We start from the raw sequence: 14,623 nt of genomic DNA, 5'->3' as shown, positions 1-14,623 counted from the left end.
TTTTCCCCCCTTGTATTTGAAGTTTGTGGTCTCTAACATATTTAGAAGATTAGCAAGAAGAAGGGGCTGATGGAAGAAGTTCATGACAGCAGAATCAGACTACATCGGGTGTGTTTGTAGTCTGTAACCGTGGAGACACCTAGATAAACACGGGAGCTGTAATCACAAAGAATGAAGCCACTTATTTTTAATTAAGACTATGTAAATTTGGTTCTTTTTATTATTATTATTATTGAGATTAATTAAAACAATAGAAAGATGGATCTCACATTTAAAGAGGATTTCTGTGTTTAACTCTTCATTGAATTAAATGTAGCATCTCTGATGATGATGTGATGTCTCCTCAAAGTTAGAGAAAGATTTTCAAAAACAATTCTTGTAGTTCTGAAGTGGTCACACTGTCTGCCTTCGTTACCACACTTTTTGGATGTCTCCTGGAGATTTAGTGACTATTTTGGTCAGTGACCGAGAAGATGGCAGTGGGTGACTGCAGGTGACAGGCAGCTGTCAGTGCTGGAAACTGCTAGAAAACATGAAACGTAAAAAGTCAGAATACAGACGGGCAGGAAATCCACAACAAAAATAATGAAATAATTAGAAGCACTCAGCCTCACACCTGATGTGTGATCGGAAATCTTTGTTTTAATTATGTAGCTTCTTAGCCTCTTGGTTGCAATAAATTAGAGTGGAGACAACAGCTTGATTCTCCTATGTGGGAGATTTAGGGGCAGTCGAGCCGCCTAGAAAGAAAGGGATAAAGACTCCTGATGAAAATTAGGATCACATAAAAATCCATAATAAGGATGGAACATATTTGTAGAGGGTATTGCATCTACTTCTCTGGGGAAAGATAACTTCTTGTACTTCCATTTGTAAATATCAACTGAGATTGATAGAAACTAACAGACAAAATCCTAAGCTATCGAGATAACATATTAGATAGATGATAACTAGAGAGACAGAAAGACAGATATTAGATAAATAGATATATAGATAGATTGATTCATTGAATGATTGAAAAAGAAAACACAGGAGAACTCTATAGGAGCCAAAATATATCCAGACCCTGAAAACATTGAATCTAAACTGTATTATTTTTCAGTAAGATGAACTTACAAAAATGAAGGTTCTTAGCGCATAATTTGGCCAATTCATGTGTGCCCATCAGCCATGGCAAGGTGATCTCCCTCCGATGGCACCTGTTCATTAAATGCTAAAATTGACCTACCATGATTATTCTCCAGGTCGTTACGAGTTCACAGGCACCAAATATGTATAAGTTCTTTTTTATTTAAGTGGTGAAAAAAAATTCTAACTTTGGCATTAAAAAAATGGCGCCATTTTCCGACACTTGTAGCGTCTCCATTTTTCGTGATCGTGGGCTAGGTCAGGGCTTATTTTCTGCGCACTGAGCTGACTTTTTAATGATACCATTTCAGTGTGGATACGATCTTTTGATTGCCCATTATTGCATTTTATTGCAATGTAGCAACGACACAATTCTGACGTTTTGAATTTTTTTCTCGCTACGCCGTTTAGCAATCAGCTTAATTCTTTCTTTATATTGATAGATCAGGCGATTCTGAATGCGTTGATACCAAATATGTGTATGTTTGATTTTTTATTGTTTTATTTTGAATGGGGGATTTGAATTTCTATATTCTTTTTATTATTTTATATTTTTTTAAACTTTTTTTACTTTTTGCATGCTTCAATAGTCTTCATGGGAGACTAGAAGCTGCAGTACTTTTGATTGGTTTTGCTACATATAGGTGATGATCAGATCGCATGTACAGTGGGGCAAAAAAGTATTTAGTCAGTCAGCAATAGTGCAAGTTTCACCACTTAAAAAGATGAGAGGCGTCTGTAATTTACATCATAGGTAGACCACAACTATGGGAGACAAACTGAGAAAAAAAAATCCAGAAAATCACATTGTCTGTTTTTTTATCATTTTATTTGCATATTATGGTGGAAAATAAGTATTTGGTCAGAAACAAACAATCAAGATTTCTGGCTCTCACAGACCTGTAACTTCTTCTTTAAGAGTCTCCTCTTTCCTCCACTCATTACCTGTAGTAATGGCACCTGTTTAAACTTGTTATCAGTATAAAAAGACACCTGTGCACACCCTCAAACAGTCTGACTCCAAACTCCACTATGGTGAAGACCAAAGAGCTGTCAAAGGACACCAGAAACAAAATTGTAGCCCTGCACCAGGCTGGGAAGACTGAATCTGCAATAGCCAACCAGCTTGGAGTGAAGAAATCAACAGTGGGAGCAATAATTAGAAAATGGAAGACATTCAAGACCACTGATAATCTCCCTCGATCTGGGGCTCCACGCAAAATCCCACCCCGTGGGGTCAGAATGATCACAAGAACGGTGAGCAAAAATCCCAGAACCACGCAGGGGGACCTAGTGAATGAACTGCAGAGAGCTGGGACCAATGTAACAAGGCCTACCATAAGTAACACACTACGCCACCATGGACTCAGATCCTGCAGTGCCAGACGTGTCCCACTGCTTAAGCCAGTACATGTCCGGGCCTGCCTGAAGTTTGCTAGAGAGCATTTGGATGATCCAGAGGAGTTTTGGGAGAATGTCCTATTGTCTGATGAAACCAAACTGGAACTGTTTGGTAGAAACACAACTTGTCGTGTTTGGAGGAAAAAGAATACTGAGTTGCATCCATCAAACACCATACCTACTGTAAAGCATGGTGGTGGAAACATCATGCTTTGGGGCTGTTTCTCTGCAAAGGGGCCAGGACGACTGATCCGGGTACATGAAAGAATGAATGGGGCCATGTATCGTGAGATTTTGCGTGCAAACCTCCTTCCATCAGCAAGGGCATTGAAGATGAAACGTGGCTGGGTCTTTCAACATGACAATGATCCAAAGCACACCGCCAGGGCAACGAAGGAGTGGCTTCGTAAGAAGCATTTCAAGGTCCTGGAGTGGCCTAGCCAGTCTCCAGATCTCAACCCTATAGAAAACCTTTGGAGGGAGTTGAAAGTCCGTGTTGCCAAGCGAAAAGCCAAAAACATCACTGCTCTAGAGGAGATCTGCATGGAGGAATGGGCCAACATACCAACAACAGTGTGTGACAACCTTGTGAAGACTTACAGAAAACGTTTGACCTCTGTCATTGCCAACAAAGGATGTATTACAAAGTATTGAGATTAAATTTTGTTTCTGACCAAATACTTATTTTCCACCATAATATGCAAATAAAATGATAAAAAAACAGACAAAGTGATTTTCTGGATTTTTTTTTCTCAGTTTGTCTCCCATAGTTGAGATCTACCTATGATGTATACTACAGACGCCTCTCACCTTTTTAAGTGGTGGAACTTGCACTATTGCTGACTGACTAAATACTTTTTTGCCCCACTGTATGTAGCAGAAATGCTCACTTACTATGAGTGCCGACCACCAGGCGGCGCTCATAGCAATTTGGCTATGACAACCATAGAGGTCTGCTGGAGACCTCTGGTTGTTATGCCAACCCATCGGTGACCCACGATCATGTGACGGGGTCACCGATGGGAGTGATTTTCGGCATGCTTCAGGAAGGCATGAGATAAATGCCGCTGTCAGAGATTAACAGCGGCATTTAACTAGTTAATGGGAACCTGTCACCACTTTTTTGCTCTATCAGCTAATAATATCATTGAATTGCTTGTCAGGTATGCATTCCACCTCTACATTTGAAACCCCCTGACACCCCATGCATCACCAATAAAAACCTTTTTAATTTGTCCCGTGCTGTATGTTAATCTGTTCAGTCCGGTCCGATGGGCGTTGCCTCTGTTCCCTCACTCCACCCCTCCTCAGCTTGTTGTACGCATTCTTCTCCGTGAATCTTGCAGAGCGCATACAGACTTTGCGCGTGCGCATTGCAATGTGACCGCGTGCGTGCGCAGTATGCTTGCCCAAAGGCGGGCAAAGCCGAAAAGCAGTATGGCGCAGTACTGGCGCATGCGCCATACTGCTTTTGGGCAAGCATACTGCGCACGCGCACTGTCACATTGCAATGCGCACGTGCAAAGTCTGTATGTGCTCTGCGAGATTCACGGCGAAGAGTGCCTACAGCAAACCGAGGAGGGGTGGAGTGAGGGAACAGAGGCAACGTCCATAGGACAGGACTGAACAGATACAGTGCAGGAGAAATTAAAAAGGTTTTTGTGGGTGATGCATGGGGAGTCGGGGGGTTTCAAATGTAGATGTGGAATGCATACCTGACAAGCAATTCAATGATATTTTTAGCTGATAGAGCAAAAAAGTGGTGACAGGTTCCCTTTAACAGCCGTAGGTGGATCGCGATTCCACCCGTGGCTGTTAAAGGCCCATGTTAGCTGTTCAAAACAGCTGACATGTGCCGGGAAAGATGTAGGCTTAGAGCCGGAGCCCACATCAAAGGGAGGGTTTCCTAAGTGGGTGTAATATTACGCCCAACTTTGGAAAGGGGTTAAAGTAAATGTTCGGCCCTGGTAAAATAAATAAACCTGTACTAACCTCCAATAGCAGCTCTGATCCCTCTGTGTCTGCACTCGCGGTCCCAGGGCTGTGATGTGGGGAAATGACATATGATGCCTGACGTCCAATCAACGCTGGCGTCACTGTCTCCGCCTCCTGTCAAAATGGACATGAAGAGGAAGTCTGAGATCAGAGATCAGCAGCCCAGAATCCGCTTTATGTCCAGTTTGTCTGAAGGTGGAGACAGGGAAGCCAGCACTGATTGGGCGCCGGGCATCACGTGTCATTTCACTGCGTCACAGCCTTGGGACCGTGAGTGCCGACACTGCTGGAACAGTGACTGGAGGTGAGTAAAGGTTTATTTATTTTATCGTGGCCGAACATTTAGTTTAAGAAGGGGTTGTCCTAGTAGTGGACAACTCCTTTAAGTATTTGATACACCATGTGGATGTGGCAGAGAAAGGGTGCTGCCATCGGCTGCGCACTCTGATCAAACTCAGATGAGGAGCAGATGGAGAACAAAATTGCTTCATCTTCTCCATTCTGCCAGTGCACAGTAATCAGACTGCACTAAGATGTCATCCAAGTGCAGTCCTATGTTTTCTACCCACTCATTGACTTGCATGGCTGAGTATGATCTGAAGATTGGATCAAACTTGGGCATGCTGTGATTTTTTCCTTAGAACGGCTTGCTCCAAGGAAAAAAATCAGACATGTGCACAGTCCTATAGACTAACATTAATCTGAGTGCAGTTAGATGTTTTATAGGATACCATTCGGACCAATAATTCGGTGGTGTGAGCAAGCCCTAGAGAGCATACTAAACACCGAGGGTCTCCATGCCTGAACTCCAAGACTTGAACCCCATAAAAAATCTTTAATGAAACTTGAATCAGGAGGTTGCAGTACATAAACTTATGAATATTAGTAACATATAGGCAACTGTTTATGAGGGATGGGCTAAGATGACTCAGGATTGCTGCCGAAGCCAGTGTCTGGCTATTCATTACTTTTAGATCTGGTTATAGCAGCCAATGGTGGTCTACTACATATTAAAGACGCTTGTCTTGAAGGGGTTGAATAATTCTGAGACAGCACTAGTCATTAAATGTGGACTTTTGCATTGAATTTTGAATCCCCTTGTTACTGTATATTAGTTATGTGGAGCTATCTGTATTATTCTTGTTGCATGTTTTGTTACAAACAGCAGAATACGTAGCTAATAAACCAAAATTGCAATGGGGCTAAATAATTTTTATGGAAACAATACAAGCAGATAATAGATAGATAAATGTATACCCCGTGTGTCAGCACACTGTGATTAATGTACATGAACTCCAGTATTCCTATGTACGTAAAAACCATATGGTATTTAGTTAAGATTTCTTTGTCAAAAAGTATAAAAGTCTTCCATCTCCGCTAAGGTCTACCGAAATATGGTCCCTAAGGCCGGTGTCACACTTTCAACTGCAATGCGAGAAAATCGCCTCAATACTCGGCAGTGCCACCGGCACTCGGGACCGGAGTGTGCATCTACATGTATTTCTATGCAGTTGAACGCTCCGGTCCGAACCACCGGCGGCAGTGCCGGGTATTGAGGCAAGTTTCTCACATTGCAGTTGTAAGTGTGACACCGGCCTAACTCTAATGACTCAATTCTCCATTTCCCCAGACAGGACTCAAATTTATTGCGGAAGAAATAAAAAGCCAGGATTAGCTCTTAACGAATCCTTGTTGGGACAGATGGGTGGATAAGAGTATGTTCCCCGGGAGGTTGGGAGGTGGCTACACTCCTCAATGCACACTAATAAAAAATAAAACAAAAAAGGCCCACTTACCTATAGTCCACAAATACCGTTCTGTGGCTGTGATAATTGATGGACCTTCATAAGAGGCTTTTTGATTAAAAAAAAAAGTTAAATTTTGTTTTTTGTGTATATCAGTATTGGAGTTTATGTATTTCTTAATAGGTATCTATTGTAGGCACAGAGGTAGGAGTCAGCCATGCGTTTTGGTGTTGGGGTTGTCCAAAGACCCCTCTGATATGCAGTAAGCCACCAGTATTATGATAGCACAAGGCACTATAGGTAGGAGCCCTATTAAGCCTCCGTATAAAGACATAAATAATGTAATAATAAGGCAGTAATAATAATAATCATCATATACTGGATGCAATCTTTGGGTGACAGATGAAGGCGTGTTGGCGTAAAATAATCTGTTCTACCTGTATAACATGTGGGTCGGAGTTTGTTTTCTGCTCATGCAGAGATTTGCTTTCTACCTTGAGCATTGTAACCAATGGGTTAACAGAATTCTGTTTCGGAGTCATCATGAGCTGCTTTGTGTTTTTAATGGATTAACCAGGACAGTGTCTCCGTACTCCCAAGGTTCGAAAATATATTGCAAGTCTATTACATCCTTTCCCAGCTATAAATAAGATTTATACATAACCCATGGGGATTTTCCATTAAAAGTTCATAAATCAAGTTGTGCTTTTTCGTCTTTTCATCGGCAGTCATGCGAAGCTGGCAACCGGGAAAATAGTCTGAATTAAAAGATGAGCAGGTGAAAAAAAAAATAAAATAAATAAATAGCGTTAAAATATATATACTTCCAATAGAAAAATAAATGAGCGTGCTTCTGCTTTTTAATCTAGCCTAAACTCCCTTTATAATCAGCCTGGAACTTATTTACTCTTGCGGAAATGCAGAAAGAAAGAAGAAACAGCAGCACAAGCAGAAAATCCACGACAACAGGGCTCCTGAGTGTAATTGGGGAAGGAAACTGTGGAGAACTGAAATATGTTCCATACATTTTAGAAATATAGAAAATCCCATACAACTATCTTGTAATTTTCCATTTGATTATATGCTGAGCCGTACGCTGAGCTTATTTATTGATGGGTAGGGAGACAGGCATTTTATTCGTTTATCGTTCCAGAAACATTTCCCCTACAAATAAGATCCTCGTTACAATAGTCCTGGGATGAAAATGTAATCTTCCATATTTAGTCTCATCCTGCTCTGGAGAACATGCCAGGACATCACTTCTATTATTAAAAGAGTTGTCAGGAGCTGCGTGGGGTAGTTAGCCCCTTAAGGCACAGGCGCATTGAGATTTTAACCAGATCAAGAGCTTCCGCCATGACGGTCAGATCCTCCATGGTCCAATGAAATGGAAAAGTGACCATAGCGGTCAGGAGCGATGACCGTTCACCACAGCTCCGTGTGCAGATATCATAGCCATGTGCAGTGCTCAACTCTTTTCGGTAAATAAAAATTAAATGAATGGCGCATATCCACAGCCCCCACTCGTTTCCAAATGGTCATTTCAGCACCCCACTCCCATGATCAGTAGGGGACCTTTGGATGGGTGATGACTATTCTTGAAGAGAATGACTCAAAGTGAAGATCTAAAGTAGTTCGATTTTTAATTTAGTAAATAGTGAATTAAGCAGAATAGATGAGGCCCTTTAAATAAAATCCCCTTTTTATGGTACGGGTTTTTGACACCCAGTATAATCTCTATCCTTCCACCCATTTCGTAGACATTAGACCAGTTTGTCATCCCTTGTTTGATGATTATGAAGTTTTTTAATAGAAAAAAAGCTTTGCACAAGCAAAACCAAGTATAGCCAAGTCAGGTTTTCAAAGTGAGAGATACTAGGGATCAAGGTTGGAGTTGAGATAGTTGCTATTGTCCTGATGATTCATGAGATATGGGTGGTTCCCTCAAGGACCGATAACACCTATAAGTATGTCAGCATACAAGACTGAGGTCCCTCTGGGTTTCCCCAAACACTTGGGACTAGGTACAACTGCTACCCCTGCATCTCCTGTAACTAGCCTATGTACATAGTCAGTGTTGAGGGGCATAACTAGAAGAAGGCTTGTAAAACATATGCCCCAGCTTCTGGGTACTGCAGGGCATGCCAACAAACTACTGTGAGTTGCTAAGAGTATTTAAAGGGGTTGTCCGGTCAAAACCAATAAGCCTGCAGTCACTCACTGTGAATGAAGATTTAGGAATTCCCCCAGGGCATGCACTGTTGGGACAAGAGGGTATGAATAACTCATACATACCCTCCGGTCCCAACATGATACCGGTGAATCCACACAGGGAGATTCATAAGTCTGCAGTAGACTCATCGGTTTTCACCTGACAACCCCTTTCAATACAGGACTAGTTAAGGCAGCATTCCAAATCAGTTCTACCGGCCAGGACCTTATTTGGGTTCATGCTGCCCTAGGTATGTTAAGTGGCCACGTCCCCTCCTGGTAAGTCAGACTAAGGGTATGCATACACAACATCTTTTTCTGGAGATTCTGGTCTGTAACCCACTTGAAAAAAATGATAAATAAAAGCTAAAAAGAATGAACATACGTATGCAATGCAGTGTAAAAACAACTTGCAGTGCACATGTTTAGTCTTGAAGGGTATGTGCACACGGTCAGCAAACGCTGTGAGTTGGACGCTGCATACATCCGCAACGCCCAACCCACAGCTTCAAGATGTTACAGAATAGTGGATGGGATTTAAAGAACTCCCATGCCAACTATGCGTGCACTGATGCCTGTGGCTTGCCTGTGGAGACAAATATGCGGCGCATCTCTCCAGACTGCAGCATGTCAATTTATCTTGCATGAATCATGAGTTTCCACAAGATAAATCTCACCTGTACAATGCATTGGACATGGTGATTCTGCACAGTTCAATGAACACATGCGGAATCACCTGCATTCAAAAGTCGGCAGTGCTTTGGACTCAATGGACATGTGCTGCGTCCAAAGCGCTGCCAATTGTGATCGCTGCTGATCATGTGCACCTACCCTAAAGCTTCTATGAACCTCTTCAGGTTTCCAAAGATGACAAGCTGTTCAAAGAAGTGGTGGTCTATACTTCAGTTTCTTGAATACTAGCTGAAGAGCCCAGGGTTTCCCGGGCATAGTAACTAACTGTGGTTAGTTATAACAAATTATAATGATTATCCTCCATCCCATAGTCCCATGCCCATATACCCATCATACAAATCCTCCATTTCATAGTCCCATGCCCATATACCCATCATACACATCCTCCATCCCATAGTCCTGTGCCCATATACCCATCATACACATCCTCCATCCCATAGTCCCATGCCCATAAACCCATCAGGCCATCACACATCCTCCATCCCATAGTCCCATGCCCATATTCTCATCATACATATCCTCCATTTCATAGCCCCGTGCCCATACTCCCATCATACATATCCTCATTCCATAGTCCTATGCCCATATACCCATCACACATCCTCCATCCCATAGGTCCGTGCCCATTTACCCATTAGGACATCATCATCACCATGACAACCATTATGACATAACCGTCATCATTGCAACCTATTATGACATCATCGTCACCATTGCAACCTATTATGACATCATGGTTGCCATGGCAACCATTCTGAGATCATCGTCGATACAAACATACATACATACACTCATTTATATATATATAGATCATTTAAAAATGCTTGCAGCCAAAATTATTGGAAAAAAGACAGAAAAAAGCATAAAAAGTCCCTTTGGGACAAAATTTGGAGCGTAAGGACGGTGTCACACTTGTGTGTGCAATGTGAGAAACTCGCGTATCAATACCCAGCACTTTCGCCGGCATTCGGGACCGGAGTGTGCTGCTGCATGTATTCCTATGTAGCTGAACGCTCCAGTCCGAACTTCCGGCGGCAGTGCCGGGTATTGATGTGAGAGACACATGCCTAACCAGGAGAGTTTTCCATCTAAAAAACTATTTGGCTTTGTAGACGTCTAAAGACATTGTATGCCTGCCTTTACATAGTAGTTAAGGCAAGCACCCATACATATTAGATTAATATTGGCCTAACCAACCAACATTGATGAGTTCAGCTGACCTTCTAATAGGTATGGGTGCCTCTGACTGATGATTGTTGAGGGAGATAAGGATCTGGCGTGTCTGTTGTCTGACTGCAGATCATTTTGTTGTCTAACAGATAAGCCACCAAAAGAGATGTCTGGCGGCTGGCGGAAGCTCTCATAGAATACACAGAAGAGCTCAGTAAAGCAAGCGCTCCTGTTTATGGGAGAGTCAGGTGAGTTCGGACTGATCTGTCCTCGATACACGGTACCCCGAGGTGTGTGCATAGTCTGACAGGCAGCTAAACAGATCTACTGAAGTCCAAAACAAGACTGTATCTTGAAGTCTGCAGTTTATTGAACATTAGTAAATACATTAGCCCTTCTATACTGCCCAATCTCTACATATAAACCCCCTCTACTGCCCCATTTCTATATTAAGCCATCCTATATGACCCCCATCTCGACATTGAGTCTCCTATACTGCCCCATTTCCACACTGAGACCCAAACACTGCTCCATCTCCATATAGAGCTCCCCTATGCTGGTCCCTCTTCATACAGAGTTCCTCTATACTTCCACATCTCCAAAGAGAGCCCTTTAATGCTGCCTGATTGCCACACAAAGACCCAAATACTGCCCTATCTTTATATAGAGCCCCGATACTGTCCCATCTCCATATTGCATCCCCTAGACTGCCCCATCTCTATACAGACCCACCTATACTGCCCCATCTCTATGTTGAGGCACTTTATACTGCCCATCTCCACACAGAGCCCCCTATACTGTCTCATCTGCAAACACAGGCCCCATACTGCCCTATCTAAAAAGAGACTCCCTCATACTGCCCAATCTCCATACTGAGCCACCTATACTGCCCAATCTTCATACAGAGCCCACCCCCTCTACCATTACTGCCCCACCTTCATAAAGAGCTAAACTAGCCCTAGCTATATTTCCCCATCTGTATATTAAGTCCACCACCCCCATGCCGGCCCCTCTCCATATTAAGCCCCTTCATCTATAATAAGGCCATTTCTTTAGTTCTACGAGCACTTACTGTGTCCTGGCTGCCGGTCCTACATCGTCCCATCCTCTGCGGGGCTCTGATGACGTCTGCAATGAGACCAGCTTACATCATATCGCTGCATGTCTGGCAAGGAGCTGACCCAGAAGAATCAGCACTGGCATCTTCATTTGTACTTGCGTAATAACAGGCGCCAATACAAACTAATTCCAGGGACTTCACTTTGATGCACAATTTCATGAAGATGCTAATTGGCAAAAAAGTGGTCGCTTATATCTCTAAATATTAATAATAATAAAATATATGTACATTGTATGATATGAGTATGATTTTTTTGCAATTTAGATTCTCTCATGATTGTGAAAATGCAATATTATTATAATAATAATGTCCTATAATAACGAAAAACCTATTAAATAAAAAAGACAATGGTCAACACTGATTAAAACTAATGCAAAAGAAATATAAAAGAGATGCCCCTAGCAGTCAGTATCAAAATAGCTTTCCATATCCGCCCTTTTCTCACCATGGAAACAACAAAAACCCTTACTGTCGCCCTGATCCACTCCCGCCTGGACCACTGTAACGCTCTATTAATTGGCTTCCCCGTTACTCGACTTTCCCCTCTCCAGTCTATCCTTAATGCAACAGGGGGCTCTGTTGGATTTCTTTTGTGCCATCCACCCTATTCCGGTGTCAGCTGCTGGTAAGCGCCATTTTTTAGCTACTTGCTTTGATGATCACATGGCCTCATTGGGTTTGCACTTTACTTTCTAGTGCTACCCACTGTATTTGGTGTTAGCTGCAGGGAAGTGCCATCTTATAGGTGTTTACCTAAAAAGACTACATTGTTGCACTATATTAGCACTTTAACTATGGTATGCCTTCCTGATTCATGTATAATGGGGTATAATGGTGTGCACTCAGTCAAATTTGGAGCGAGGTGCTAGTGTCATGGACTGAAAAGTCCCAGTAATTAGATTATTTGGAAGACACTGCACACTCTAGTGGTAGTTAATGCAATACAGTATGAGTTTATTATACAATACTCAATAAACAAAGTACATGGGAGCACATTTACATACATTGGACAAGCGATACAAATATTATGACGTTTCGACTCTCCCGAGTCTTAATCATACCATCGCTTGGTATGGTGGTAATGATGCGCACTTATAGGCAACTCCTAAGTTGTGGATGTGTAGGTAGTACTAATTGCTTTTGGATTATGCCTAAGCCAACGATTGTATGCTGCCCTGTGTGTGGGACCTGGGTAAAGACACTTGAATAGCGGCGCTCCCGCGCCTTGCAGATGCCAGCGTGGTCTCATTGGGTTTGCACTTTACTCTCTAGTGCTACCCACTGTATTTGGTGTTAGCTGCAGGGAAGTGCCATCTTATAGGTGTTTACCTAAAAAGACTACATTGTTGCACTATATTAGCACTTTAACTATGGTATGCCTTCCTGATTCATGTGACACTGGTATCCATGTGGGGTGTATGACACTCATGATCTTTCTTGTCATCCTTTTGTAATTTTTATTATGGGTTACACTTTATTATACTTTCACAATAAAATACTCTTTTAAACCTAAAGTACTCCTTTTTCTCCTAATTTTTCTAGATAGTACAGGGAGTTGGTTTCTTTTTGCCCTCCTTTTTGTTGAGGCCTTGTTTTACATATTTTATGCATGGTATTTAGACAATGTGGGTATCTGGTATCTGTGTCTCCTTAATGCAGCATCCAGGGTCATCCACATGGCTAATCGTTACTCGGACGCGTCCGTTCTTCGCCAGTCGTTACACTGGCTTCCCATTTATTATAGGATCCAATTCAAAGTACTTGTTCTCACCCACAAAGCTCTCCACAGTGCGACACCCCCTTACATCTCCTCCTTCATTTCTGTCTATCGGCCTAGCTGATCGCTGTGCTCTGTAAACGACTTTCGACTAACCTCTGCACTAATCCGTACATCCCACTCCCAACTCCAAGACTTCTCCCGTGCTGCGCCAATCCTCTGGCATGCTCTACCCCAAGAAATTACGTGTACGTGTGCGTGTGTAGCCCATTCACTACTTCCATCTATCCCCCACCCCCTGAAGATGGCTGAACCATCATTGTAAATACACACATGTACAATGTATCTCCCCCACCTCGTTGTAGATTGTAAGCTCTCACGAGCAGGGTCGTCTTATGTTGCAGTAATCATTATATTATTGTTAACGTTGTTACTTATGACTGTTGTGTTTGAAACTGTTTAACTATAAAGCTCTGCGGAATATGTTGGCGCTATATAAATAAAGATTATTATAACTGCAATTTTATTGGTTACTGTAAGTATCTCCTCTAGATAACTTTTTTTAATAAATCCCTCCCTTGTCTTATGGATTCTTTATACAATATTATATATCAGCTTTCTGACACTCAAATGTTAAGCTCATACACTTTTATGTCAACATGTCACTTCTCATTGCCTTCAATTGTCTGATTTACTACGTTGCTGCTCTTTTATGGCAGGGATGCGGACATATAATATATTACGTTCCATTGATAAAATGCCTTCAGTAGTTATTCCACATTTGCTCTATATAAGAAGCTATAATGATCATTCAGGTTTCTGTTACATAACATAAAGCATATAGGCTCTCGTCAGCCAAAACTCATGTGAACAGCAAAGCCCTTTTTCTTCAAAGACGATTGATTATTGACTTTCTTATATAATAACTAGATACTTACAGGCTTCAGAAAGATAAAACCAGCTCATGAGATTCCTTGCATCCTTCCAGTCAGTGGGCAGTCAGTGGGGAGAGCCCTTCTTTGATATCTGCCACAAAGGCACAAATTGCCTGTAGTAGTGAGGGAATTGGAAATGTTTGCAGTAAACATAAGACAGAACTGAATATTCACGAAAGCCTAGGACCAAATAGACAAAAAAATGGCAATGAATGTATTTTTGTAGAAAATAAGAAATGGATTGAAAGTAAAAAATGCTGTTGCTTTCAGCTGCCAGATGTCTTCTTATAACAAGCGGTACTAGAAAAATGAGAAGTGGCATTCCATTGGTTTCTATGGGCAACGATGACGCGTTTCAGGCTTTCCAGAATCCCTTATTCATAAATTTGCTGTGCAAAGCCCCAAATTGTGGATTTTAATGGAGTATTCCAGTATATTTAATAGATAGCTAAATAATCAATATACGATCATTGATCATTAGGGGTCTGTCTGGTGACACCTTCATCGA

At 42.0% G+C, this 14,623-nt stretch overlaps 1 long non-coding RNA gene across 1 annotated transcript; it reads right to left on the bottom strand.

Moving 5' to 3' along the window:
• Positions 1-262: 262 nt before the first annotated feature.
• Positions 263-14,365, bottom strand: LOC143773373 (uncharacterized). The gene is made up of 4 exons (XR_013215157.1): positions 14,119-14,365; positions 11,416-11,471; positions 617-740; positions 263-523 (listed from the first exon to the last, which is right to left on the bottom strand). It is a non-coding gene; the product is annotated as an uncharacterized LOC143773373 (long non-coding RNA).
• Between the last annotated feature and the right edge of the window lie 258 nt (positions 14,366-14,623).

This window comes from Ranitomeya variabilis, chromosome 5 (assembly GCF_051348905.1).
Source record: "Ranitomeya variabilis isolate aRanVar5 chromosome 5, aRanVar5.hap1, whole genome shotgun sequence".
In the NCBI taxonomy this organism is placed as follows: Eukaryota; Metazoa; Chordata; class Amphibia; order Anura; family Dendrobatidae; genus Ranitomeya; species Ranitomeya variabilis.
Note: the sequence above shows the minus strand (reverse complement) of the source record. Positions and strands in the feature narration are given on the sequence as shown.